Source organism: Centruroides sculpturatus, unplaced genomic scaffold (genome assembly GCF_000671375.1).
Source record: "Centruroides sculpturatus isolate CEXI.00-Female unplaced genomic scaffold, Cexi_2.0 scaffold17, whole genome shotgun sequence".
NCBI lineage: Eukaryota > Metazoa > Arthropoda > Arachnida > Scorpiones > Buthidae > Centruroides > Centruroides sculpturatus.
Genome location: NW_019384462.1, coordinates 128150 through 146008, shown reverse-complemented (window position 1 = coordinate 146008; position 17859 = coordinate 128150). Strand labels below are relative to the sequence as shown.

The window sequence follows — 17859 nt, the reverse complement described above, 5'->3', positions numbered from 1 at the left end:
TTTATATCCTATTCAATATTCATCTTTCTCGAATGAGAACCCGTGTCAATAGAGTCATTCAACAGTTTCCTTCCACGAGGAAATTTAATAAATTTTCTATTAATAAAAACTCATTGTTTCTACGGACAAAGGATGACTTAACCTCATCTGAAACACAAAGGAACTTAGCATTTTTGGTTTCTTTACCTTTTTCTAAGAGAAAATTCTTTATGGATAAGCATCAGTCGAGTGTTTTTAGAAGTGTCGCTTGTTTGAGGTTCTCAGGGACATCCACTTTCACTGGCCACATCATTGTCGACGTGTTTTTAAATCAAGGACGTCTAAGAGACAACTTTTATATTCCCTACACTCTTTTTCTATATTTATTACTTTCATTTTTTTCATTTTTGAAGACGATACGCTAAGGAAAGCAACTCAAATCTCTACTATATCCATATATTACACTATAATACTTTCTCTAATGGAGTGATGAGCCGAAACATTCCTTGTTTAAACCTGGATTGCGGCTTCCCGTCATTGGTTGTTAATACAATTCGTACATGCCAGCTTGTTTATATTGATTAATATCATTTTTAGCCCCAGCAACAATACGTTTACACATCGGTTTTACCTATGCGTGCGTTTTTATAAACATTTTTTATTTATCTATTTATTTACGTTTTCTGTTATCTGGGTTAATCAAATTCAGCGACATTAAAAGGGAGGAATTATAAAATTAATGGAAGAAAATTCTCGATCTTTATCTGTATGAAAAAAACTGATTATTTCATTACATAAAATTAGATTAACGATCGGTCTTTGTAGTAATTATGACGTAAGGTGTTACTGTACCTGTTGAGAAAGAGCGTATCCACGTGATACACATCGGGTGTTCACGTGGACCGAATTGATACCACGTAAGAATTTATTACTCGTGGTGCATTAATGAACAGGAGGAGCAAAGAAGTGAATTTGTTAAACATGAAAATTCGTCTTCCATAAAGATTACTGGTCATGTTTTACTCGATCATCTGCGTTACGTAACTTAATGCTTGTTTAAACTCCGCGTTATCCCCTAATTTTTTTCTTTCGATTTTGAATATTAATAAGCAATTTAAATATTTTGAAATCTAAGTCAAATATGATATAATTTTTTCTAGAAAGAAACTCGTTTTATATCGCAAAGGGCATCAAAAAGGAATAAAGTATGCAAAAAAAGAAAATTTGCCAGACGAAAAGAAAAAATTGCATTTAATTCTCCATATTTATTACCAAAGGGAATTAAGTCTCCGTAAAAAGAAGAAAGAAAATTTCAATGGGATGCAGTTAAGACATCGTAGCTAATTCCTCATTCAAAATCGAACAATAATAATTGTTAACTTTTATTAAAAGATATATCATCCCCCATCTGCATAGTTTATATTACGGTTGGCCACACAACATCACTTTCCATTAAAATATTCCTATAAAGAATGAAACAGGGATTGTTGAGTCAGAGCAAAAATATTTAATCCACGCATGACCTCCATCTCATCCACTACACGAACAACACGGGTCATTTCCTGTGCGGATTTTTTTTTCCGCTCGTGCTATTCGCTTCATCACGTCACCCTTTGTTGTCCTTGAACGTTAGTAGCGGGCAGATGACTTCCCCTCTACATATCAGTATGTGGAACAGGTGGACCTCTTCGGTCTGCCGTTCGTTCTATAGAAAAAAAAATCACTAGCAAAACTCGCTACACCCTATCGCTGACCTTGGCCTCAAATTTATTGCATCTCGAGCTTTTTGATACGTATCCATCTTCCTCTATACAGTTTGTAAAATAAGATTATGGGTTTATGGAGATGATGTTTGTCGCATCGATCAATTATACGTCATCCGTGCCATATGAACAGTTGCAGTCGAACCATTTGACAGAAGTTCCTACCCAGATATGGTTTAATGGCGAAAGGCAGGCGTCCAGTGGCTGAAGTTTGATGATTCAGGTCGCCACGGCGTCGCTGGCCAGATGAAGTTAGACGTGATATATGATGGAGTTTAGACAGTTCACACATCACAAACATTCTACCAGTAATCTATCATAAACAGGCATTGAACTGTTCAACGATTTCGACGTATATTTTCTATTGAACAGTAGTCCGGTGTGTTTTAATTCTCCAATCTCAATAAGCAAACATCTGTTTATGGAAGGAGGAGAAGTTACGCAATGACCTTTTTTAGATAACGCCCTTTCTTAACGATATCACTAAGCGGTCAGTGCAAGGTCAGTTTTCGAAATATTGACGTCACAAAATGTTGATGCAGTAATCTTGTTTGTTTCGTTTAAAATATTGCATTTCTTTTTAACTTAAATTAAAATATAAAAATCAATCAACGTCCGGGGAAGGCACAGGAGACTAATTAAAAGCATCCGAGTTTTTTACGCGTGTAGAAAAAAATATATATATTTTTTAATTTTTGCCGTTTAAATAACGTAGATCTTATCGGTTTAAAATATGAATTCTTGCACGATTTTTTTTGTTATGTTTCGTAATGAAAATATACCTTTTTTTTTCCTCTTATTTTCGAAGCATTTACTTTATTCAAAACATGGCGAATTAATTTCCTTTCGTATCTGTTTTTCGTTACATTTTTTAATATAAAAAATGATTTAAAAAATATTGGAATGACGAAATTTGGTGGGAGATTAAGAAGGGATCGAGGTCTGCTCCGCACCGAATTTGTTAAAGGTCTGTTTACTTAGCGATAAAAACGAATTTCGTGTCAGGGTAAACTTTTATCCCTTTAAACACGTAGACTACAAATACGTGTTATTAATCAGAATTAATCGAGTATAAAGGAATTTTAACGAATTAATTTATAAAACGTGTCGTTAATTCCGCCATCCTCGCCACGCTCTGCAAAAATGATTCCAGTAAATCTCTCTAAACAAATGTCTCGAAATCTCGTAAATATCTTAATAATCATATCCTAATTATCTCTTTTTTAATTATTTATTTCGTCTTAATATATATATATTTTATCAAGAGTTATAATTTAAAACTTCCATATAAAGCGTAGTTCGATTGACTTTAAGGATGTAATGACGTCATAATCTGACGTTATAGCCGATATTAAATGGCCTTGGAGTTGTTGACTCGTAGACGAAATTATTATAAATTATCATTCACGGCATTATTTAAACTCGTGTTTAATCATTTAAATAAATAATATATAAAAAAGTTATTTTTTTTTCTTCGACATAGAATTGTAAGCATACGTTTTATGCGGGAAGAGTTGACACTTTTTATTGATGTATCGTCTATACCGAATGACCAAACTATGAAATCGTGTTTTTCTGATGTTACTATAGTAACCATAATAAATATGGCGCCCAGTGGAGGGGCCCGGGGTGAAGCCAAAGAAACAAATGTAGCGTAAAATATATTTCGATGCGATCTCTGTATGACGGACGACTTTCTTTGTTTCGGTTTACGTTTCGTTGAGCAGAAACAAAACTATTATTTTAATTCCTCTTCCAGCCTAATACTAGTCGGGTAATATCTTAATGCGATTTCTGGTGTTAGCGTGCTCCGTATTCGCTAATTAGAATCACGTGACGCTCTTTGGTACCAATTCTAGAAACGGTTTGGGAATGATTGGAAAGAATAATTCATGATTGATATATATTTAAAAAATGGGCATATTTGAAATGAAACTTGTTGAAATATCGGAAGCAGATCCGAGTCAATTGGCTTCGAGTCACGGATCGGATCACGTGTTGTTGCGTGACTTATGCTCTGTCACGTTTCACAGTTCTGACCGGTAGATCGTCACGCCTTTGTTAGTTTAAATAAATTGTAAAGTAAATTTATCTGCATATCTTTTCAAGTAATGAAGCGGTTAATTTATGAACTACAAAAACAAAGTATTTATATTAATTGTTGTAAACTGATAAAATAATAATAATAATAATAATAGATGCTTTAATAAGCAACTGTAGTACCAGACATTACTGACAAAAAGTATTGGCACTGGTTTACTTTGTTACCCATTAGTGATGCAAGTGTCACACAATGTATAGTTAAGTACAGTAATACCTCAACTTACGCGAACCCGGAGTTACGCGATTTTCAAATCTAGCCGATTCGTCTTTTTTCTGAGCATCACGCAACTCTTGATTACTCATGCCCCCACACTATTGTTCAGCTTACATGTTCGGAAATGTCACGCGGAATCGACGCATAGCTACAATTTATTTTGTGTTATTTATTTCTGAGTTTGTTTTATCTAAGGAGACTTGAGAGACTGTACTATGTCATCCAAATGAAGTAGAACTGATTCTTCTGCATCAAACAAGAAAAGAAAAACTTTATCTTTGGAATGTAAAGTTAACATTATGAAAGACTTCGATACAAAAACGAAAATTTGTGAATTGGCAAAGAAGTTTGATCTACCGNATACATTCTCTAACTGATATATGACCGAGATGAGTACGGGCTCGTAAGCGTGCAATGTTATAATTTTAAGATTAAATTTGGTGATGTAATCGTAAATTTTTAAGATTATCGAGGATGATTTTATATAGCTTTATCTGTAAGGTCAATCGCTAAAGATTACAGTTATTAAATACGTATATATAATTTATTTATGTTGATAATGTTACTAAAAGAATCTATTGATAAAAATCGATAAATGAACGATCATTATTGATAAAGATTTTCTCTTATATCCGAATTTGATTTAAGAAAATTGAATTATTTTAAATACATGTAACGTCGGATACCTCAATATTGAGCTGGTAATTACCTGTAGCGCCCCTTTGGACACCTAGGGCGGAAAGGTTCCTCCTGCAGTAGTCATTTCCTGTCACGTGACAGGAAGAAGGAGGCGCTGGAAGCACGGCAGTCGGTAATGAGCATCATCCCCAACGAGGTTCTTTTATTTAGCCGAGGAAATATTGATAAGGAGAAACGTGAAATAGCACATCGCGATAGCTGCGTAGCACATTTAGATAACGCTGCCGCTCTATTGACTGCCGACTTCTGAATCGACTCAGAATCTCCCCCTTTTTTTTCCTTCTTCTTCTTCCTTCTTACATTTCTCGGTTCGTCGTTTCCTCTTCTTACATTTTCCAGTTGTATTCTCCAAGAAAAGTCAGAAAATTTTTGTCCTCCAGAAATTTCTAAGGATGGAGAAAACGAGATACGACAATCTGCGAGAACATTGTCGAAAATCGCAAAGTAAACGTAAGCTTAAATCTTTCGGTAACGATCGATAGTTTAGTTTATAGATAAAAATCCTAAAAAAGACACGCAATAATTTTTTTAATTAAATAAGCGAGTAATTGAAACTTTGCATTTTAATTTCAATGAAAAAAATAAAATAAAATACACACTATCATTATTGAAACGGTTTAATTTCCGAAAAATACATTGCAACTCGATATTGCTTGACTGAGCTTTCTTTATTTCTTATCTTGGAATAATCAAATAAGTCCACTTGTCTTTCGGGGATAACAGTTATCTGACGTGCTCTTCACAAGGATTATAATTTAACTTCTTATCCGAAGGTCATCTCGGAATTTTATTGAAAAGAATTTTTTTTCCTGCTCTCTTTCCTGCCTTAAAATACTAATTAAAAAGGGAATTAAATTTATTCTTAATTCGAAGAACTTTGAAAGATTTTCAAGAAACAAAAATTTCCTATTGTTTTGCCCTCTGTTTAATTATATAATCAGTTGTTAAATTCGGTTATTTTATTTTGTTCGTTTCTTCGATTGTTCTTTCGAAATTTCCAGGTGTCGCTGCATGAGCGCTAGATGTAGCTTGTCACGCTAGAGGACGCTGCACTGTCGGCCGCGCGTGACGCGCCCGCCTTCTAGCGGAGAAATCAGGAAACTGTGACTAATTGCCTACATCATTTTCATTATTTATTTGGTCTTGGTGATTGCGGACTTGAATCTTCAAATATTCATAGTCACTGTTGGTGTGTCCAACAGGAAAGCCCTGCCACCGGATTAATATTCTCTGTCTGCATTTCTATCCGAATGCTATTTGGCTAATAATTCGTTAGAGTGAAGCTTATGTTTGCTATTAAGTAATAAAAGTGGCATCGACCGAAATATGGCGGTTTAAGACGAGCAATAGGACAATAACCTTTCTAACTACGCTTTTCAATCAAAGATGACCACTATGAATAACAAATATTATTTAGATAACCTGTTTGGACGAATCGAAACCATAATTACAACCATAATGCATTATATATGACTTCACAGTTGTAAATTCATTAAATAAATATTTCGTTTCGCCTTCCTGATGAGGATAAGTTTTAATAAAAATTTAATTGTATCGATAACTTGTCTTCGCTTTAAATCAGTGATTCCTAAAGTGGGAGCTGCCGCCTCCTCGAGGGCGATAGAAGACTCAAGGGGGGGCAAATATATGCACTTAAAGGAGTATAGTACTGTTTTAAATCTTAATAACAAATACCTATATTTTTTTTCTAAATTTAAAATATGTTTCGTAATTTTTCCAGCTGTCTCTTGGGGTCATACTAGAACTTTTTATTTGTTTATTATTTATTTTTATAAAGTGAAGAAAGTCGATGATTCATTCTTTCAAACCAAACTCAACAGCACTTCTGCGCTATTTAATCTGCAGATTATAATTACATCTCCTTTATTAATATACGTGACAGACTCGAGATTTGTGCTTCGATCACGTCCTTTTTTCACATTCATTTACGAGTGAACGAACAACTGATATAAATTAAATAGATTAATTGATATATACGTGTTTAGTATAATACTTACATCCATTATTTATTGCTTAAATTATTAAATCTGCTAATAAAAGAGGAAAGGAGATATTAAATTATATTTTCTTTTTTATATAAAAATATGAGGTATGGAAGGCCAATACATTCACATAACTGCAGAAGCTAATAAAACATTTATTCGGACGACTGATTCTATTAAAAATATTTAAACATTTATAAAGATTTAAATATTTATGATGAATATTTATTAAATTCCAGGAAATTTTTAAAGAGGAAGAGAGAACTTGAAAGTTTTTAAATACACCCTACACGTCAGGATCTTCGATGAATAGGAACAGGTCACTCCGAACTGGTAAGTCATAATTTTGTAACAGGGCTGTGTTTACGAATAATAAGTTATACATATGAATAAGACGTAAATAATTGTAAATTAATAGAAAAATAATTACAAAATAATAAGTTCCGTTTTGGTTTGTGACCCGGTGGTCCAATAATTAATCTCAAACTTGACACTGGATAGCTCTCATTCTTCGTTAATTATCCGTATAGAGATTAGAGGAACGGTTGACGAACAAGACGGATTTAGAGGTGAAGGTTCGTGACTTAACCTTGGGTGCCGTGTGAACAAATCTTGACGTCATGACTCTAGATTAGATCTATGTTCGTCACTGGTTCCAGATAACCTTTCATAAATGCGTCATGGGAGGAACCGGTCAGAGGTCTGCTATGGTAGGTGCGTGACTAATGAGAAATTTTTCCACATAGGAAAACGTTGGCATAATTATGGAAATAATGTAAAATTTAAAATTTACATAGCAGATTTTTACCAAGAGAAATCAACAGAACCTTTGCCGGGCACGAAATTGATGGAATCGATTTATTTGTTATTTTTATTTTGTTGGAGTATACTCATATTAATAACCCGAAAAGAGCTTGCGTCCGAAATCAATTCTGACGTACTGTACTTAATGAATTTTCCATATATTAAAGATAAATTATAGCTCGGCAGTACACGTGGAAGGACTAAACCGGGATATAATACGCGGATAATCTATTATAAACATCGATTTTTAGTCTAACTGGCGCTTAACTATAATGAATAGTCACATAATTACATTATTTATTCTCACATATATCAAAAGTTATTGCTAACGATTTATTATCTGTAAGAGAATTGAAAGATCTCTTCTGATCAAACAAAACAATGAGGTGTCAGCTTTAATAATGAGAAAAAGATTACAAACACAAAGCGAGAAGCAATTATATAAATGACATCATTTGCATAAAAGCTTTTTATTTCCATAGATCCATACATGTGTAGAAATCTAAATCTTTGGTTTCACAGCCTGGAATACAGTAGATCCTAGTCAAATTGTCATATTCACCGCATGGACTCATACAGGGAAGCCTGGTGCATGCTGCGACTTATAATTTGTCAAATTCCTTTTCCTTTTGACACAAGACAGCCTCCAATCATAAAGTTACGAGACGTGTGGAGTGTGTTAAATATATATAAATATTAGACAAAATTAGAATTTATCCTCTTATATTCTACAAATTAAAAGTCGTGGGTGGAAGTTTAATTTTGTGTTGTTCGCCGTACCCTGGCCGACACGATTTAAAAAAAAATCTGTACTTATTAAATTACATAGGCTAATTAGGACCGTTTTACCATCAAAAATTAATTTGCAAAATTAGCATCTTGGCCAAATTGCTGAACACGAATGGCATGTTTATACACTCTCTAAATAATAATTAATCACCAATAACTTGCACGTTATCGCTGCAATCTGTATCGGGGTAATCTTATCTCTCGATTTTAATAGAATTCTTTAATAAATAATTTATAATGTGGCGAGTTAATTTTAGCAATAAAGCAAACCCAATACTTAGATTAATGTAGCGTATTATATCTATTTATTAACAAGCTAATTACCAACAATAATTTTCCTTTCACCCCGGATACAAGGCTGTTTAAAATTATAGCCGAGCGCAGTTTTGGTTATATTGGCCTCCATGATATATTTGATCATTTACGCGTTACAATATATCGGTTTGTAGCCGGTGTTTGCTACACTACACCTTTATCTCTTCCATAATATATTTATACATAATTATCTAATTTCCATCTCTATATATAACACATTGGGGTAAACGTAGAGGTAGTTTCAACGGGTCTTAATCTTTGATCTTATATAATCTCAGTTGGCAGACAGTTTTCGATTCTTTTCTACTCTGCATTAAATAAACTAATCTTTCAATAAGACGGGGCTTTCGGGATTGATTAAGAGTTGGCCTTCTTTAATAAGTAGAGTGCTACTTGGCCGAGTGAAAAGGAGCATGCGCCTAAGGCCGAGGAAAGAAAAGTTGCAGAGGAACTGCGTATAATCCGATTTTAATTGGTTTTCTGGCCACGCGAGGCCGCTGCTCTTATCCTCCTCTACTCTTACAGTCGAGCTAAATTCGCCTCTTTTTCTATCTTTTGCTTTCTTTTTTTTTCTTCTTTCTCTCTCTCTCTCTGCCTGCCAATGGCGACACAGTCAGGATCCGCTGTCAGTGGAAAGAAAGACAGCGAATATCTCTGCGTTAAGTGTATAACATGGTCGGTGTTATCTGTAGCCCACAGCCACGAGTATTCTCCGCTTCCAGATTGTTGTCTGCTGGAAGTTTTCTTCCCCTCGGTGCTATCTCTGTCCTTGCCTTATTGAATCTGCTTATACCGCCAGTTGCAGCCCGGGGCGGTCCCCTTCCCAGATATATTGAAACTTGTAGGGACATCTGTGACGATTGCAGTGAAAAAGTTTGTTTAAGGTAGTGACGATGGTAGTGAAGAGAGGTAAACCAGTGCCGTGCCTGCGGTGACAATCGTTTCCTTTTTTTCCCCTTATCTTCTCTTATGTATAAATGTATGTATATATATATATATAGATATAGATATAAATAAATATATATATTTAAAAAAATCCCTAACCGAAAAGACATAAAATGATATTTTGCATCGAAAGACGAATGATAATTTAAATCTGAATAACTATGGTAATAGTTAAATATTTTGGAATTTAGTAGAGTTTGGGGACATTTTTATTTTTATTGTAGAACATAAAAAATATAGGAAACAAAAATAAAGTTAAATTAAAGCTTGGAAGAGAGATTAAAGTCGGTAACTCTCAGAGTCATAAAAAGTGGATTTCTATAGTGGTACGTGCGTTATTTTCATTCTTGCTCAGAGCACATCAACGACATCACGCACACGGCACTCAGATATACGTTCACAATTCGTTTAAGGGGATCGTATCTGCCTGCGAGAGTAGCACTAACTCCCTCTCGCGATATTTCATGGAGAGAGATATAAACATTCTGTCCATGACGTCATCGTACATAATTTATAAATCTCCAGTACTAGAGGGTCCTACGTTAATTGTTATTGATCCGCTGCTGCACCTGGCTAGCGCTGCATGTTATCATCGATTGGAGTAAAAAAAAAGCACTCACACTTGTGGCAACTGTTCCTTTATAGACGTAGAGATTCTCTCGGTATTGCCATTAATATGTGATTACTGCGTGTGTCATCTACACTCCGATACCGTTCCGTAGCGTTTTTTTGTCTGCGAAATTATATACAAATACACTACATAAATCATCTGGTAGAAGTTGTAATTTTCTACAAATTCTAATTCGCCTTTAATTGAAAAACTTTTGCCGGTGTTTCGCAGAGAAATAAATTATAAAAATTTTCTTTCGGGGGGTGTAGATTTAATTTCATGTAGTTCTCGTTACGCGCCATAGATGGCGCCGGTTACTACGCCAGTTCTGCCAATGACCCCCCTTCTAGCCAAACGAAATTATTGATTAGTTCAACGTTCTCTTATCGTATTACGAGCGCCGTCAATTGGAATTCCTTTAATAGTAAATAAAAATTTTGTTTATGTTGTTAATTAGAGTTTTGTAAGCGCTTTAAAGAAAGAAAAAGAAAAATGAAAACATAAGCATATCATCCATCTGCAGGGAAATTAAGGCCATCTTTGTGCTGTTAATTGAAGAATTCTCGAATGAATGGTCAACAGGTTTCCCCAATTGAATGGGCGATGAAGAAGTAAATAGTTTTGAGTGAAGACGAGCAAAGGCTTCTTGCGACAATGTTAGCTTCATTACGTGACGGTGGTGGGTTTTCGGTTCCTGTCTACTCGGTCCACAATAGTCTCGGTCACTTGGGAATGCAGCATCGATCCTCCTCGGGCACAGAATCGTCTGAATGGCCCGAAATTTCCGAGCGTTCTCTTGGGGGTCCGACGTCTAGAAACTGTTAGGCAGAATGATGATGTCGGGGTGGGAAGAGAAACTTTGGGAGTCTTTGGAGGATTTCCCCTATCTCATTAATAGATCTCCACGCGTGGCTGTGTGTTTCTTGGCTTTCCAGAAGGATTGCAACGAAAAAGATCCACGACCCGATTACGGAGACGAAATTGGTTGTCTACAAATGGAAAATTTCCGTCTTCAATAAATTACGAGCGGGAGTGGATCCAGCTGTCTTTCTAAATAATTCAAATCGCGGATAACTGAAAAGGGATGCAAATTCTAGTCGTTATGACCCGCCAGCACCTTTAACCTCGACTAGATGAAGTGGTCCAATATTCTGCCCTGTATTTAATTCGACCCGCGTTAGAATCCTCCTCCCCTCCCTTTCACTTCTGTTTGAACAGAATAATTCCATTCTCTTAATCCGGAAAATTGTTGGAAACGTACAATGCAAATGTGCCATATAAATATGAAGCTTCTTTCGATTGCGTGTTTAAAGATCGATTATTGTAGTCACAGCCAGTTAAATTTCTATCTCTGGTAAGCATATAAATCCTGTCTATGCCAAGTTAGAAATTCCAGTGTCAGTTAAACGGGCATGAAGCAGAAAAGATTGGGTCAAACGTTACAGTAGATGCAACGATACAAGATTCGCTTCTCTGTTTAATCTCTGTGCTGTAGGGAATCTGTCAGCTGGATACGACATCAGCAAGCAGCTTAACACCTCACTTCATTTTCTGCTCGAACACAAAGTATTGAGTAAATAGGTGGAATTATACTTGTCAGTAATAATTGTCTACCTCGGCGATTTCTCTTATTTCATCTTCGCAGAAAGTTTCCTCTTCTCCTGGGCTGTTTACATTCCGTCGCCAACGCTATAAACATCTTCCCAGCAAAACCTGTCACTCCAAAGAGGGAAATTTAATGAAACGGGACTTAGGAAATGTGGTTGATGCACTTTCGTACCTCCCGACCAAAATAGTTCTGAAAGGAAAAGGAAATTATCTTTTCCTCCCAATTTAATTACAATTTTCTATCTAATTCTAAGTCAGTTTGTTAAAATTAAACCACACATTGCTTATGGCTACGCTCCTCTCGATAAAGATTTCCACATTCTTTCAAAATATACTCCACAAACTTGGCTTTATTTAGATTTAAAAAAATGTTTTATATTGTTGAGTATAAGAAAAAATATTTAAATTACGCAGATTTTCCGTTATTTACACTAAGAAAAAATCTTAATAATTAAATTTTCAGGTTGAATGTAAGGCATTAACTTTTACAATTCCTTAAAAACCGTATTAATCGATTTAATCCTCGAAAACCCTGATCGCTCTTAAGGGGAACTTCTGGTGAATTTAAAGAGCTTATTCTCCAAGAGATAGTGAAAACAGCGGCATAAGATCCCAATAAGCAATCGTCGGTAAGGGAAAATTGTTTTAGATTCCATTAAGCGAATGTTTGTTTAAACTGAAATTCCCTCCATCCGCATCAAGATCGATTCGATCATTGTCCAGTCTTAAATTCCATAATTCGCTCGATCGTATGTCTCTTTTTTTTTCTTTTTTTGTGGAAAATACGTACTCTTGTGCGCTTTCAACTCGTTTCCAAGAGATGAGTCATCCCAAGGTAGATTCGGCAAATTTTCTCCCTTCATATGTTGCCATAGAAACGGGACTGAATACGAGGAGAGGTTCCGAACGGACAGATTTATTATTAGTGAATGTTTGCATCTACCTGGGTAACAGGGTTTGTGCCTCTCCCGATATATAGCTATTGCTCTTCTTTATTGCTGTTTTACAAATATTTGATTTACATGTTAAGGAAATTGTTTATAGGAAGGCTTATTTAATATTGGATAATATCTGGAGGAAGTGATAGAAAGCAAATGGCTCCACTTTTTTTTTTTGAATTTCTGCGGTCGGAAATTCGATTTATTTCATAAATTACCGGTTAATCTAATTTTTCCGGATAAATATTTATCTTTGTGTCGAGTCGAAGTGATCGAATAGGGGTTTTTTGGATGCGAAAAACCTCTTTAAAGGGGAAAAAATGCAAAATAAACGTGCATTCTTTACCTGGAGAATGGATTATAGTGAATCGATACCCTCACCACCAATGCCTCTATTCCGTTTTATCGACCTCTAAAACGACCTAAGTGACCATAGATGGAATGCGCATGCCCCGTTCATTCCAGGTGTAAAGCAACGTTCCACGACGCTAGTCAAACGATTAACTATAGGCTGCATTTGTCTGTCTTGTAAAGGCGCAACCTTCCATTTCCCTTTTCAAATATTACACCGAGTCGGTTTACTCCACAAAATAATGCGCCAATCTCAACGCGCAAATAGGTAAATTGTCGAGTATGACAAGTATATTGAAAGGACCAAGAAAAATCGCTTTATACATCACCTGGTTTTTAATATTGTACTCGAAAATGGGAGAAAGGCTGTCGGAAGGTAAAGAAAACGTCATATATCCGATATCTTAAGCTCATATTTTTCACTAACTTATATTAGGAGAGATTAATTTACGGGAAACTGTAGATAATTTGATGGTGTAGTGGGGGTAAATTGCTGTCTGACCAGGCGTGCACTCGAACCGTAATGAAGTAATATGTATGCATAGCCGGTATAAGTTTATATACAGTGTGGTGAAAATTTCAATATTTTCTGCTAAGCCATCATTTTCGACTTTACACCCTGCTGGACACAAATGTTCCTCGATATTCCTTCGATTGAAACATCGCTCTTTCTTTACACTTTATAATTATTCTGTGGTCCGTTCTCAGGTGAAACGACTCCCCCTTTTCTAATGATAATTTCTGTAATTAAAAAAAGGGGGAAGGACGATTAGATAAGAGCCAAATTGGGTAAGATGTGGAGTGGGTCGAAGGTAAGAAGTGGCGAGAAGCAGGAAAAAATGTTAAAATTAAACAGAATGCTATAAAAGTGACTTCACATCCGCTCGAGTATCTTATACATATTGAGAAGAAGTAAAGGTTTTCTTCGTCTTAAAATAACCACGTAGCATGGAAAAAGAAGAAAAAACAGATCCACATGCCCAGAATGTTACATTTGTTTACAAAATCCGATATTTATACGTCCGTTGACATGATTAATGCTCGCTAGTGTGAAGAAAATTGCCAAATATTACGGCTAATATTCTAAATGACCAAACAATATTTTAATGGATGTCAAAAATTTCCAATTCACTTTTTATACAATTTGAATAAATTTATTTTTTCGTTTCTGCCAATTCATGAATTGCAAAAGACTTTTAGATATTTCTCCACCCCCCTTTATTCCTTAATATTTTCCAATAAGTCTTGATCTAGTTTAGAATAACTATTGACGTGCTTTAGAGTGTCCATTGTGATTTTAGCGTGACGTGTCTTAAATTTACTCACGAGCCAACGATCAATATTTGAATTGTTCGGAATCTCTGCTGTTCTACCAGAATTTTCTTGTCCCGACTCGACTCGGGGGACCTTTGACAGTTCGATATGTTCCAAGAATAACATTTGCATTTTTCATCTGGTTCGATGCCAATCGTCCTAAATTGTCGACCGCAAATTTCTGTTTTGAGTGCTTTGACGAGTTTATTTTCCTTCTTTTATTATTTTATTATTTTTTCTTTCAGATTCGATAGTTCCTTTATAGATCGGAAGTTTTATTGATTTTTGTTTCGAGTGGGTCAATAGAAAAAGATTCGGGAGATCCGCAAGTTTTCCCAGAGTTATTATTTTCAAAAATCTTGCCACTGTCAATTATAATAATAGTAAAAATGTAATCGTTCTCCGCGTAATTGGCTTATTAGAGAGTCGTTTTTTAGCTGCGGGCGGAACGTTTTTTCCTTTAAAAAATGTCGGCAATGAGAGAGAGAGAGAGACTGATATAAAATGTTATTATTGTAATTTTGTCTCCTTATCGGACGTTTCGCCCGAGTTTACAGATACAAACCACATAAAACTTCTTAGCATTCTGTTATTAAGGAAACCTCCCACGCTAATAATTTTTTCTTCAAGTTGTTTCTTGGACATTATCTCTTCTTCAAACTTCAAACTATTTGCTCCTTCCGATTTCGCTGACGGTCATAATATCTTAGACGTTACTCCATATCTCGGACAGGTTAACGACCTTTCCAACAATCGTCGATTGCCTTACAGGAGTTTTCACGATTTTTCGTTATGTTGCTGTTGACATTAAAGCGTAGACAGTGCAGAACGGCAGAGAAGACAAACAAATGCGAACGTGAAGTGGACGGCATAACGGAACACCAATAACTTTACGTTCAAATCTGCCGGAAAGTGTCCTAAAACTCTGTTGGAGTATACTTGGTACTGCAATCTCGACGCTGTAATTACGTTTGAAATATTATAATGGGGTAGTGGAGACGACAGGCAATGTTGACATAACGACTCGTAAACCACTCTCTCTTCACTACCACCGTTACCAGTTCTCTTGGCAGATATGACATCATTAAATAGCTGCTATTGGCTCATACCCTCAAGGTTTTAATTCGAAACAGAATAAAGAACAAACACCTTTTTTTTTTCCTTCCTCCTCCCTAGTAAACGGTAGAGGTTTGTGTGTGTAGGAGAAGGACAAACGTCTTTTCTATAAATTAGTGTAGGATATGTTCTTGGTGGTAGATTCTCCATTTCTATGCGGAAAAGAATTCTTCAGGCGTGAATGTATTGAATTTCTCATTGTTTGTATAGTTCGACAGGTAAACAAGCGCTTTTACTTCCTTCCTTCCCCATGTTGGAGAGCTAATTCCACGCAACTCCACCGAGATTATATTGTCGAAAGTGAAATAGAAAGTAAAAACAACACTGTATTACCTGATGAATATACGGTATGGAAATTCAAAAATTTCAATTTTCTCACATCCTCGACAAACACCGACCCCGTGTCTCGGGGGACAACGCATCTATGTCGCGGAATTTTCAACATTTCCTACAAATACCAGAACATGAGTCAGATAGATTGAGTAAAGCACGGCTTCGGGGAGGATTTACATGTGAATCGTCCCCACTTCCGCCGCCTGTGACGTCACCGGCTGACGTCACCTTCCATCTGTTGAAGCGTCGGAATGATTTGCGGCTCTTCTTCTTTCTCGGATCGTATTATTGCTGTTATTTGGCTTTAATTAATAATGTTTAACTGTGGGAAGTGAACTGTATGACGTCTAAGAAATTCTCCATCATTAAATTCGTAAAAGTCATTTAAAGACATATTAAACAATGAAAAGATCGTTTAGTTTGATATACGACCTCATTATCGAAAATGTAATATGGTCCTTTGCGAAACTTGCAGCCGCATCGTTCTACTTGTTTGATACTTTCCCTAAAATATGGCACATTTCTCCTGCCATAGCAATTTTTTACGGCACAAGAAAAAATCTTAAAATATTTTCCATCCGAATTCCCCATATTTAAACAGAAAATAAAATTGATTACGTTTCTGTTTTGACGTCGCTGGGAAGGAGCTCTTTTGAATTTTTAAACACCATCTCCATAGCGGCTTATTGATCTGGACCTATTATGACGAATTGGGTCTAATTAGAGGTTCCACCTTATCTAAATGGGCTGCAAACTGCAATTGCAATCGATAGAGTAGTACAACGTTTCTGATAAGAACCGACTTTAAAAAAAATAAGAGCCGTAAGCCGACAACAATTTGACCCGTCGTGCAGAATTATAGTGGATATTCAACAAAAACAGAGGACAATAAAACAGTTTAAAAAGAACAGACTCCCACAGGCGTTTCTGCACGTAATCTAATCAGGTGGTGGAACGATAAAAAAAAAATAAAAAAGCGCAGTGGGTTACGTATCGTAGTGGGGCAGCTGAGATGCAACAGGCACTCCGCCAGATAGCAACGGGGAATGTAGTGATTACAGTCAACTTATGACTCACACTCGGTCTGTGGATAAATGTACCAGACTCCCTTCGCATCGACTTCCTGCCAAAACTTGTCAATTATGGCATCTGGATATACAGCACCCTCCATTCACACTCTATCAAACTTTAATCTTTCGTAACGCTCCGGTGGATGGACAGAAATACAACTTACCTCTCCAATATCTCCCGAGGTGTCGGTCGGATCTTCTACCCATTCGACATATTTATGGATTGCCTTTAACTTATCTTAACTATCACCGGACGTGTGTACTGTGTTTAGACGCGATAATCTCTACTCCCTCCCTCCCGTTATTGCTCGAATTTACAACAATAAATTCTTCCTCGAGCAAAACAAATCTCCGGGATTATTAATGGACATTTCCAAATTTAGGGCTTTCAGATAATTGTTATCGTCATTGTAATTGCTCATTCTGTGTAGTGCCATCTGTTGCACGCTTTTAAAACTAAAATGTCTAACCCCTTTTCGAAATAGTGTATTTTACAAAAATTTTTCCTAATGATATGTTATTTAACAAATGCATTAATTGTCTTAATGACAGAAGATAAATCGCATTTAAACTGGATTAAAATTGCATTATTACAATCTGGATAAAACTAGCCCGTGTTTTGCAATTAAAGCGTTGGTGCAAATTATAAAAGAAAAATCCACCCCGAAATTTGTTATTAGATTTAATTGGATTAAGCAGGAAAATTTCGAATTTATAGGAATTTCAATTTTCCTTCGTTAATCTTTCGCATCACCCCATCTCGTCTGTATCATCCACTCGGCAAATCCCATCATGTAAGTTTGCAAATCTCTTGAGCCGCAGCTGTCAAAGGTCATGTCGTACAAGCCGAGAAAGCGGGTACCAATCATACCTCACAAAAGCGAAAACAAGGCTAAATGAGACAA

At 35.9% G+C, this 17859-nt stretch overlaps 1 protein-coding gene across 2 annotated transcripts in view; it reads left to right on the top strand.

Moving 5' to 3' along the window:
• LOC111620879 (discoidin domain-containing receptor 2-like) overlaps positions 1 to 17859 on the top strand; it is a 129958-nt gene that overhangs the window by 35455 nt on the left and 76644 nt on the right. For both annotated transcript variants that reach the window (XM_023362881.1, XM_023362882.1), the window contains exon 2: positions 7001 to 7094. The gene's annotated coding sequence lies outside the window, so the exon portion shown is untranslated. The remainder of the gene's footprint in view (positions 1 to 7000; positions 7095 to 17859) is intronic.